The sequence below is a fragment of the Pteropus medius genome, unplaced genomic scaffold, assembly GCF_902729225.1.
Source record: "Pteropus medius unplaced genomic scaffold, Ma_sr-lr_union100, whole genome shotgun sequence".
NCBI classification, from domain to species: Eukaryota; Metazoa; Chordata; class Mammalia; order Chiroptera; family Pteropodidae; genus Pteropus; species Pteropus medius.
In genome coordinates this window covers 3,220,788-3,233,018 of record NW_024352785.1, presented here as the reverse complement: position 1 = coordinate 3,233,018, position 12,231 = coordinate 3,220,788, and positions in this window count along the sequence as shown.

Sequence of the window (12,231 nt, the reverse complement as noted above, 5' to 3'; positions counted from 1 at the left end):
AAAATATTCTCTGTATCTATGAGTTTGTTTCTGTTTTGTTTATTTTGTTCTTTAGATTCTACATGTAACTGAAATCATAGGGCATTTGTCTTTCCCAGTCTGATTTACTCTGCTCAGCACAATACCCTCTAGGTCCATCCATGCTGTTGCAGATGGCAAGATTTTATTCTTTTTCTATGACTGAATAGTATTCCATTGTATATATGTATCACCTCTTCTTCATCCATTCATCCATTGATGGACACCCAGGTTGCCTCCATATCTTGGCTATTGTAAATAATGCTGCAATGAACACACGGATTCATGTTTCCCTTCAAAGTAGTGTTTTGGGTTTCTTCAGATAAATACCCAGAAATGAGACTACTGAGTCCTTCTTTGTCTCTTGTTATAGCCTTTGTTTTAAAGTATATTTTACCTGATATAAGTGTTGTTACTCCAACTTTTTTTTCATTTCCATTTTCATGAAATGTCTTGTTCTATTCCTTTATTTTCAGTCTGTGTGTGTCTTTTGATGTGAAGTGAGTCTATTGTAGGCCGCAATATAAGGGTCATGTTTTCTTATCCATTCAGCCACCTTATATCTTTAGATTGGAGCATTTTAATTCATTTATACTTAAAGTGATTGTTGATACATAATGTAATTATTGCCATTTTGTTATTCATATTTTTAATCTTTCTTCTTCAACAACTTTCTTGTTCTTCTTCTTGTTCTTGTTCTTCTTGTTCTTGTTCTTTGAATGAATGCTGAGTTTTGAATGAGTCGAGTCGAGTTTTGTTCTGCCACCGGGATTTTGTTCTTGTCTTTGTTTTGTTTTTCTTCCTTTTCCTTCTTTCTCTTTTCTTTTTCTTCTTTCCCCTTCCTTCCTTCCTTCCTTGTCCTTCCTTTTTTATCCTTCCTTCCTTCCTTTTCCTTCCTTCCCATCCTTTCCTTCCTTCCATTATCCTTCCCTTCCCTTCCGGTCCTTCCTTCCTTCCTCTCCTTCCTTCCTATTCCTTCTTCTTCCTTCCCTTCCTTCCTTCCTTTTTCTTCCCTTCTTTCCTTCCTTCTGATTGTCCTCTAATATTTTTTGTAATACTTGTTTAGGAAAGATTTCAACTTGTTGTTCAGGCTTTTGCTTTTTGATTTAACAGAGAGCACGGACGAGACGTCCATCATTAATGATGAAGCACTGGTTTGCAAAGCCGATGAGAAATCACCAGTTCGACACTGAGCGCCTGTTGTTTTAGATTCTCTAGGATGGACTTTAGATGGGACAGATATTCATGGTCTGGGTCTCTTTGGATTCATCTTGTTTGGGACTGTTTGCACCTGGTGGACTTGTATGTCTATTTCCTTTGTTGGGTTACAGAAGTTTTCAGTCATTATTTCTTCAAATAGATTTTTAATCCTTTGCTTTCTCTCTTCTTCTTCTGGTACCCCTATAATGTGAATGTTGTTATACTTGAGGTTGTCCAAAAGGCCATTTAAACTATTCTTATTTATCTATTTATTTATTCATTTGGATATTTTTTTCTTTGTTGCTGTTCAGATTGGGTGTTTTCTGATACATTAGCTTCTAAATTGCTGATTCAGTTCTCTGCTTCATCTAATCTACTGTTGATTCCTTCTAATATATTTCATTTAAGTTATTGTATTCTTCATTTCTGACTGGTTCTTTTTTTGTTTTCTATCTCCATTTTTATGTTTTCTATCTTTTTGTTAAAGTTCTCACTGAGTTCATCTACTCTCCCCATAAGTCCATTAAGCATTCTTATATCCAGTGTTTTGACTTCTGTATCTGGTAAATTGCTTATCTCTATTTTGATTAGTTATTTTTTAAGAGATTTATTCTGTTCTTTTATTTGGAAATGTTTCTTTGCCTCTCCATTTTGTCTGCCTCCCTGTGTTTGTTTCTATGTTCTAGGTAGGGATGCTATGTCTCCTGGTCTTGGTAGAGTGGTCTTATGTAGTAGGTGCCCTATGGGGTCCAGTGGTGCAATGTCCCTGGTGCTCCAGGTGTGTCCTCTGTATGGGTTGTATGTGACCTCCTGTGGTACTTGAGCTTTGTTTTCTGTTTGTAGGTCAATGGGAGGGATTGACCCATGGCCTAATTGCTTGTAAGGACTGGGCAGTGTTCTGGGAGTAAATTAAAGTTGTGACAGTAAATAGTGAACTGAGTCGTAGACTATATACTGAGCCTTCTCAGGTGAGTATTTAAGTATATTATGTATTGTAGTTGTAGTAATTCTTCAGAATATATTATCTAGAGTCAGGGGCATATGGAAAGAGAGACACTTGAAGTTTTGTTGAATTTAATAATAAACATGTTAAAATATTAGATTTAAAATATCATCGATCAATGACCTTATTTTAAATATTTCCATTTTTTAATAAATCAACTTAATACATATTCCTCCTTAGTATGATCTAGGCACTAAGGTTCTTCAAAAACACAATGGCACAAAAGCTCTTAGGGAATTCATAAATCACTAGATGTGAATGATTGCTAATAAAAAAAAAAAAAAAAAAGCAGACACCACGAGATAAATATATATAGTATCTCAGGTTTTTAAGTGAGTCATGATAAAAGGAATCTAAAATATTTCATATTTGTTTAGAATGGAATATGACTTCTGAAACATTTTCAAAGTGGGATATATGGACAATTAGGAAACACACTAAAAGTTAAGCATAAGTTTTTGAAAGATTCATAAAAATCAGTCACGAATGCTTAACTTTGATATGTGAACATGCACATCAAATCAGCATCCACAATATGACTTTTAAAGCCCCTATATATTTTATAAAATTGATTTATAAAATCATTTATAAAAATGATTTATGAAGTTATACTTGTTACTAAAAGTAAAGCATAAACATAGACATTGTAGATGCCAATTACTAATACATCTTAACTTTTACTTAATTATATGTTCTAATTATGCAATTTTATGTTCAATATTTTTACTAATTAGATAATTAGAATATGACTAGAACTTGCTTCTATTTAATAAATGGCCTTAATTTATTGTAGACATAAAAAATGTATAATCATTTAAGCTTTTCCTAAATAAGGATAATGATATTTAGAAAGAGATTAAATAATATGATAAAAGTAATTGTCAAATTACCAATTAAAGGTAATATTTTCCAAGGAATCTGGATCCAATTTCTGTAGAAACACAATGATTAACTGTACTCCAAATGCATACAACATAGAAATTCTTACATTCTCTGTAATATTATCAGTGATATTATCTCTGTAAAGATTATCAGTCACTTTGTTGTATTCTCTTGGAAACATATTATCAAAATTGTGATGGATCAGACCTCTGAAGTCAAGAAAGAAGATAATGAAACAAAATAACGCCTTACATTTTCTTATACAGATAAGTCGATTTGTTACTAATATACCTCCTTTCCTCCACTAGTCAAATTCCTGGAAAGTATGGATAAGTTAATTTTCACGGAACACTGAACAGTGTTAAATATGATAATAGAAGAAGCTCCTGAAATGTAATTTCAAATTATTTAGGCAACTGTTATCAACTGCTGGTGAATTCATCAGGTTAATTGTTGATCAGATACTTTATATTAGATGGATCAGGCTGACAGCTCCTGAATCTAATAATCATTCTTAAAATCACTAAAATTGAGACAACCACACACCAGGTATTATTCAAAGTGATACAATACAAATTACACACACTATAATATATTCTTGGGGGAAAGAAAATAACAACCTGAATCTAACTACCAGTGTATAGGCAATATGGAAGATAAAGATTATTGTTAAACTATGCTATGAAGTTGTAATCAGCCATATCCAGAGTTTGAACAATTCAAAGGAGTACACAACCTCAGCTAGTAAATGACGTAAAAAAAAACATAAATGAGAAATGGTTATAGAGTAAAGGAGATTTAAGACACATATTAACAAAATAGAACATGCAAAACTTATTTTGATCTGATTCATCATCAATTGTAGAAGACATTTAAAAATATTTAGGAGACATTATCAATAGATTAAGTATTAGATGATATTATATAGAATTATTATTTTGTAAAGTATTATTTTGGTTATGTTTAAGTAAATGTCATTTTCTCTTGAGATACATACAGAAATATCTATTGGTAGAGTGATGTGAAGTCTGAGATTGCTAAAAAAGAAAACTGAAGCAAACAAACACATAACAAAAACAAAATTTGTGTATATGTGTAGAGGGATAAAAAGGATAGATAGAATAATGGCAAAATGTTAATAATTGTAGTAGATATAGGAGGCAGAAATAAAATTGACCCTGTATCACCATCACTAAAATGTGGTCCAGGTCTTAATTCTAGAAACTTGTGAATATCTTGTTATATGGCAAGGAATAATTAAGGCTGCAGATAGAGCTTTGCTCATCAACTGACCCTGAGATGGAAAAATGATCTTGGAAGACCCTGCAGAGGTAGCAGATGGGGAGGATAGGGGACACAAGGTATGGGAGTGAATCAATGTACAGTTGGTCCTTGAATAATAATATCCTTTCATTATAACTTTGATCAGATGTATTAGGAACTTAATTCTTGTTTATATCAATTAACCTATGGTAAAATTGGTTTCATTATGTACTGTTTCATTTAAAGTTGCAGATCTATCAAGGACATGAAGTGAGGACTTACTGTAATCCTTATAAATAAAAAAGGAAAGCAGAAGAGGGAGAACTGGGGAGATGGCAATATGAAGAAGACTTGGCCTGATGTTGCTGGCTTTGAAGATAGAAGAATGACACCATAAGGCTGTAGACAACCTCTAGAAACTTGAAAGACAAAAGAGATTCTCTTTCAGAGTCTCTAAAAATAGAATATAGCCCTTATTTTAGCTGAATAGGATCAATTTCTGACTTATGAACTCCAGAACTATAAAATAATAAAACTGTGCTATTTTAAATCATCAGTTTTGTGTTTTAGTTTTTGTTTTTGTTTTTGTTTTTTTTTACAGCAGCAATAGAAAAATAATGTACTAGGTTATGGGTATATAGGTTTCTTTATTCTTCCTACTTTGTGTTTTTTTTTTTTAACTTTCTGTATTAAAACTTTAAAAAATATATTAAGATTCTGAAAAGAATTTTTTATTATCAATTTTTTAATTAAAGTCCAATAGCAAACCTTACTTTAGGAACACATAAAACTTAAGTAATGTGACTGATTATAAAAATGCCCTTCATATATAATCAGAGATGTTATAATGTGATGTATTCATTTCAGTAATATGGTATTGTTAAAGAATAGGAAAAAAAGTGGGCAGTGACTTCATGACAAATTTGTGATGCACATTTGTATAGGCAAATATATCAAACTGTATTGAAAACCACATAATGAGATAATCAATTAATAGATCAGAGGAGATGGTACATACTTTTTATGCCATTTTTTAAAAAATTGAGCATTCACTGTTAATTTTGGAATTTTGGAAGCGAGGTATAGTTAAAACAATAAATTCCTCTATAAAAACCACATTTTTAGACCAAGAAATTAAAGGGTGATACTTATTATTTTCTTAAGCTGCAATTTAATGCTACAATATTTTATTTAATAGAATTATAGTCTCGTGAATATTTTTATCTGTCATAAGGAAAATTGTGACTTTTTTGAAAAGCGAGGATTTTTTTTTATGATCTGAAAAACAGTTCCCTATGTTCTCAAAGAAAATTAATTTGATTTTAATGCACTTTAAAAAAAGACTTCATAGTACAATTCAATGAAATTTGCAAAGGGCATAATATTTCTTTTACCTTAATACCTCCATTTCACATTTCGTGTAGGAGAGGAAAAGAGATGAAAAGAGATCATTTCAATTTCAGTCATGAAAAATTGATATGGCACACTTCTCATTAGTATTGTAGAATTTGGTGAGACTTTTATGACAAAATTTCTTCTATGGCAAAAATTAGAAAATGGTTAATAATTACATTGAGCAGATAGGTAATTCCCTCACCAATGAGGTAAAGAATCAACTTGGGTTATTTCATACCAGTGTCTTCATAACTTGTACACTATGCTGATGGCAACAAATGCAAGTGAAGTGATATTGCCATTATTTCTAGCGTTCTTTGTAATTAAGGTTTAAGGGTGGAGATAAATATGTGAATGGCTACCTCACAAAAAATATTTAATGCTTGTTTTTATGTCTGCACTAATTCTGTCCTGTACTTATCTTTTCTAGGGAATTGCTGGAGAATTGAATTACTTTGCTTCTGAAATTAACCCTGAAGGGCTACACAATTCTTGGGCAGGACTGGCTGGTAGCTTATTAGCATAGAAAAAGATACCCATCGAAAGAAACTTCAATTTGCAAATAAAACACTGATGAATGAAGCTATAAAATGGTGAGAAAGGCTACTTCCTATCCATGGGGAAACACTAGGGCCAAGTATGCTGAAGTTTTATGCTAATATAAAATTGGTTCCAGTAAAGTACCCAGTTTTATAGCCTAACAAATTGGTGCTAACTTATTTAAACAGTCTAACAGCAGAAAAAAAAAGTGAAAACCGTTCAAGGAACATCTGTTTAGAAGAAAAGTCTGGAATCATTAAAAATGCATTCCACATAAGATGATGAGTAGGAATGAAATCAACATTGACTTGCCCTCAGAGGTATGATTTTAACAAAAGTGGCAATAAACAGTGACTTGTAAATAAGTGTTTCTCAAAGATAACCAAAAGAAAGACAACTGCCCTGAAATCTAGCAATAGTGGTAATATTAGGTAGCTAGTCAGACATGAGCGACAAGGAGGAACAAAGGAATAGGGGCCCAGCCTAGAGAATGCCCAAAGAACACTCCAATGGTAGTAGAGTTCTGGGTACACACATGCGCAGTAGGCAAAGTCATTGCATAGTGTCATTCTGGCGTCAATCAAAATGATCTCACTTGCCAATCACCTAGGCATGCCTTTGGAACCACCTATCACAGGCCAAATATAAGGCAGACATTTCTACTTCCAGGAGCTTTTTTGCCCTTCTGGACTTCCCTGTCTTTTGTTCTTTTGGGTTCCCCTTTTTGCCCCTTTTGACCTTCTGGGTTCTCTCTCTTTTTGGTGGCCTTTTTACCCTTTTGCAGCCATTTTGGCCCCTTTGTGTTGGTTACAGTGCTGGGACCATGTGCCTCCTTGGGCATACTTTGTCTTTCTCCATGTGCCTCCTTAGGGCATTCTTTGTCTTTCTAAAATATACTTTTAATAAAACTATTAAATCTCAATGACCTGTGATTCTTCACTGCATCATTTGAGGAAGAGCTGAGGAAAAATGCTAACTACACATTTGTACCATCATTATCCCTCTCCCTACCCCCTGCCATTGGGGTCACATCGAACTCCAATCGGCCCCAAGGGTGACAGCAGGATCCTAACAGCAAATGGAATGCAACCCACACTTCTATTTGGCCATATTTTTGGAGGCCTCAACCTGATATTTGCCAAACTAAGTTCTCAGAACACAAATGAAAACAAACAAAACAGCAATAGCTGACCCTGGGAGAAGAAGGATCAATAACTAAATTTCTTTTTCTTTCTCTTTTTCTTTTTTTCCCTGCCAATCCCAATTTGAATAAAAAGAGACAACATAAAATTTTACCCTCTTCTCTTGACCAGGCACCATGGAGATCTGAGAGAGATACTTTGGTAAGAATTTTCATCCTTTGCTGGCTTCTGCCAGTTTTGCCAGGTTCCCATCTACAGGCTTCGGGAAGTGAAGTGTCTGTCCCAGAGGGTCTCATTCTAGTTATCAGAAACTGTGGAGAAGGAAAAATAAGTTTCTAAACTCTTTACACTAAGTGCTTGGCTGAGACTCCTTTTTTTTAGGGCACCTCATAAACAAATAAGCTTACCTAATACAGTTAAAATTTCTCCACTATGGCCACTGTAATTAGAGATTATCTTTGATAAATTTAACCTACCTGTTCAGACTTAAAATAAAATTTTGTTCTCCTGAGGCTTTGCACTGAAATTAGTCCAGTTTACACAAGACCCAGTCTGACCCCAGAATCAGTCCATTTTCTAAGTGAAAACCAGTCTGACCCCGGAACCAGTCGGATTTCTAAATCGTACCCAGTCCAATTCAGGGAACAGTCCAACTTCTAAGTCATTTCTAATCGGACCCAGTCCAATCCTGGAAACATCTGGTTTTAATGTCTGACCCAGTCTAACTTTGGTGGTTTCTGAACCCTGTCTGGAAAAATAAATGCTCAAATAAAGTCTGAAAACTCTTAACGCTAAAGCTGCAGAGTGCACTGCTTAGATCCAAGAAGGAATTACCCACCATCTCCAGAGGCAGTGAGAAAATGATGAACTCATGCCTTCTAAAGGTAATTAAGCCTGGGGGCAATCAGGGGCCTTCTTTGGTCCTGCTTTTGATACCAGAACTGGAAAAAGATAAACTGAGGAATATTAAAAAATTTGAGTTCATTTGAGCAAAATTCTTTTTGAATTCGGCAGCATTAAACTGGAAGTGGTTAAGAGTGCACCACCGACAGATGCTGGGGGAGACACTATTACAGAGAAAAGTCAGAAACAAAGTAAGAAAATTATAGCTTCATTATAGCTTAAAGCCTACTTGACTGATTGTGATTGGTTATCCTTAGCATTCTACTTTTATAACCTTGAGGCATTTACAGGCTTAGACTTTCTTTTGCTTACGTTGTAGGCCGTCAGGGCATTAGAGCCATCTCAGTCTAATGGCCTCCTTGTTTAATTAATTTAACAGACCAAATTCTACATTAGTTCCCCATCACTGACTTTCAGAGCAAGATTCAGATTTTTGCTGCAGGCAATTCTAGTCTGAGTAAATTTGTAGCAAGCAGCTGAGGTAAAAAAATTTTAAATATCTGGATAGGTGATTATAGTGGCTATATTTATTTTTTGTTGTTGTTTTCTGAATTTGGTCATCTTTTAAGAAACAAACAAAAAGTTAAAAAAAGATCTGAGTCCAAAACAAAACAAAAAAACAGTACTTTTATTATAATTGTCTCGGTTGATATGTCATAATTGGGACTTCTCGTGAGTGAAATTAAAACAGATCATTTAAAATTGCATTCTTAACTAGTTTATTTCACAAGAATAGAACATCTCATTAATAGAGAGCAGAGGAAGAGAAAATATTTTTAAAACTGGTAATATCAATGTGCTAGTATTAGTTATTCAATTTTTAACAAGAAATCCCATATCTAGGCTTTACACAGTAGCAGTCAAAATGATTCTAAAGAAGCAAACAAAGATTTTTCTCAAAAAATATGACTGACACACATATAAAGAATGTTGTGATCTTTAATTTTATAATTGCTTTTATATAATAGAGGAGTATTTTAATATCCACAATGAAGGCTGTCTTTGTTGAAGGTAAATTTGATGCATATTCATATTCATATTCATATTCAAAAGTCTTTTGGAGTCATATCTACATTCGTGTTTCAAACAAACTGTTGTTTCAGTGTTGGCTCCATAATGGAAAGGAATGAAACTTTCTTGTTTATCTTTCAAAATACAGAAAAATTAGGAAAATAATTCAAAAATTAAAATTTATTTTCTTGTTGATTTTTATAAATTGATCAGTTGAGGTATAATATTTTTTCACAAAAATATGTCAAGATATTATAAAATTATTTAATAATAAAAGAACTGACTGATTCTTCTATATCCTTAAAAATAAGAATATGACCATAGCTACCTAGGGAGTACAATGCATAAATGTAGAAAATATAGAAAAACTTGTTAAATCACACGGTTGCTGTCTATTTAATTATCTTTTTTCTTTCTCTTTATTTATCACCATATTTCTCTCTGTGTTGTTATTTTTAGGTATCATATCTTTTTATATGTAGAAAAGACCACTGTTCTTATGATGAATATTCTGTAAATTAATCTAAAAACTACTTTTTTCATTAAAAATACATAAGGATCTTTAAAACTATAAACTCATGAAAGAGCAGATCTTTGGTTACATATTCATGCATAGATATTTTCCAACTGGAGCTCTGGATAGGCATAAATTTTTTTGTTATAACCCTCTACTGGCAGTAGATACTTCTCTGCTGGCATTATTTATGCATTTCAGTTTTGACTTTCCACTTTCATAGACTCTCAAGTTCTCAATTGTTGTACCCATGTAGCCATTAAGAACCAAATTCTTTGAACAGAAAGGTTGGAGAAGACTACCAGGTTAGCCACACATATGTTCAACTAATCATTTTGGGTTTTGGCTTCCTCTTTCTTTTTAGACCTTCGGAATTTTTTTTTTACTTTCTTGTGAGGTCATTCATGTAAATTGTAAGTGGTTTAGGTAGACGAAAAAGGCAAATGGGCTTCAAATGTCATTTTGAGTTTTATTTAATAAAAAATATTGTGTCTTAATTTAGGAATACACTCCTCACAAATTCTTAATGAAACCCTTGAGAGTTAGGCACTGACTATCTATGGAACAATATCTATAGAACTAAGACAAGGAGATGATTACTTGTAATTTTACCTCCCTCCCAAAATAACATAAATATAAAACCTTTTATGGATAGTACAAAAATGAGTATTTGAATTCTTCTACAGTTTCTAATTTTTATTTATTTTTTTAATAGAGAGCCTAACCTAGGTGGGAAAGAAAGATAACATGACAAAGAATAACATCTTATAATGACTACATAAAATTTCCCCAAGCATTTTTTAATTTTCTATTTTATTTCCGTTTTCTCTTAAATCACTAATCATTTAATTTTCAAAAGTCACACTTGATCGATACTGAAGTCATTTACTAGCCTGATAGTCTGAATATCACATGCCACATTATACGACTATATATGCCAATATAATGAAAATCTTAATAAAACCCAATTAAGCTGTCTGTGCTGTAACTCTTCAGTTATCTTGTCTCTATTTAAAAAGTCAATCTCATTTGTTAAGCATTTATAAATTTGAAATAAACCGATAATATTTAGATAGTAGGTATTTTATTGAGATCCTGGGAAAATAAACCAATTCTTTTCTCTATATTCTTAATCTTTTTCCTATTCCCCCACAACGCCCTCCCTTTTTTTTTAATGCACTACCCTCTGTTGCATAAAATTAGAGTTAGGTTATTTTTTACTATTGTCTGAAATATGATATTCACACAACAATATGTAAAACATATGTGTAGTTTAAATAATAAGTATTAATGAATATCCATGTAACCATTACCCTGTTCAAAAAAGAACATTTCTAGCACCCTTGAAGCTTCTGTATGTTTCCTCTCAAAATATTTCTTCTTGCAGAAATGATCACTCTTCTGAGCTGTTATAATAATTTCCTTGCTTATCTTCTTTATTTTATTATGCATTTGTTAACACGATTTTTTTAGTTTGCTTGGTTTTAGTCTCTACATAATTAACCCACACTATGTATAATTGTGTGCCTTGCTCCTATGCAAATATTGTGATTATATTTCATGTTGTTGCATACTGTCTGTCAGTGTTCTCCAGAGAAACAAAAACAATAATATATATTTATATATACACACACATATATATATATATACATACATATATATATGTTTATATATATTCTTTATCTAGATCTAGCTCAGTATATAGAGAAAAGATATATAAATTCTATTGCATTTGTTTCTCTAAGATCTCAATATTGGCAGTATGTAACAATATTAAAAATATAAATATCTGTAGTTTGCACCTACGGTATCCACATTTTCATCCACACTTAGCATTTTTAGATCTGTTTATATGTTTGCTAATTTAGTGGGTTTTAAATAAATCTAATTATGGTTTTAATTTACTTTTCTCTGATTACTAAATGAGTTGAAACATTTTTCACATATGTTTGAGAGATTTTGTTTTCTTTTTTTTCTGTAATTCCTAGTCTTAAAAATTTTTATCTTTATAAAGAATATTTGATAAAGCATATTTGGTCAAATTAAACTTGCCTTTCAAATAGAATCAATCTATAGAGTTTATTTCTGCTTGCTCTCAGAAAATTTGTTAATAAATTTGAACTGATATTCCATATACTTAATGGATAAAAATGTTGAAGAGTTTGTGTAGAATAAGAGATTTATCTAAGTAAACTGAAGCTATTTTGTGAAATTTTCATGGTAGATGTATATTTTAATTTAGACTTGAATCTTCTAGTAAATAAAAAAAATATGTTTTATTTAATATTAGCCAGGTACCCAGGACCATTTGAAGTAGTTGGTAAACTATGAAAAAAGTCCTAAGACCCTGGTCTTGCTAT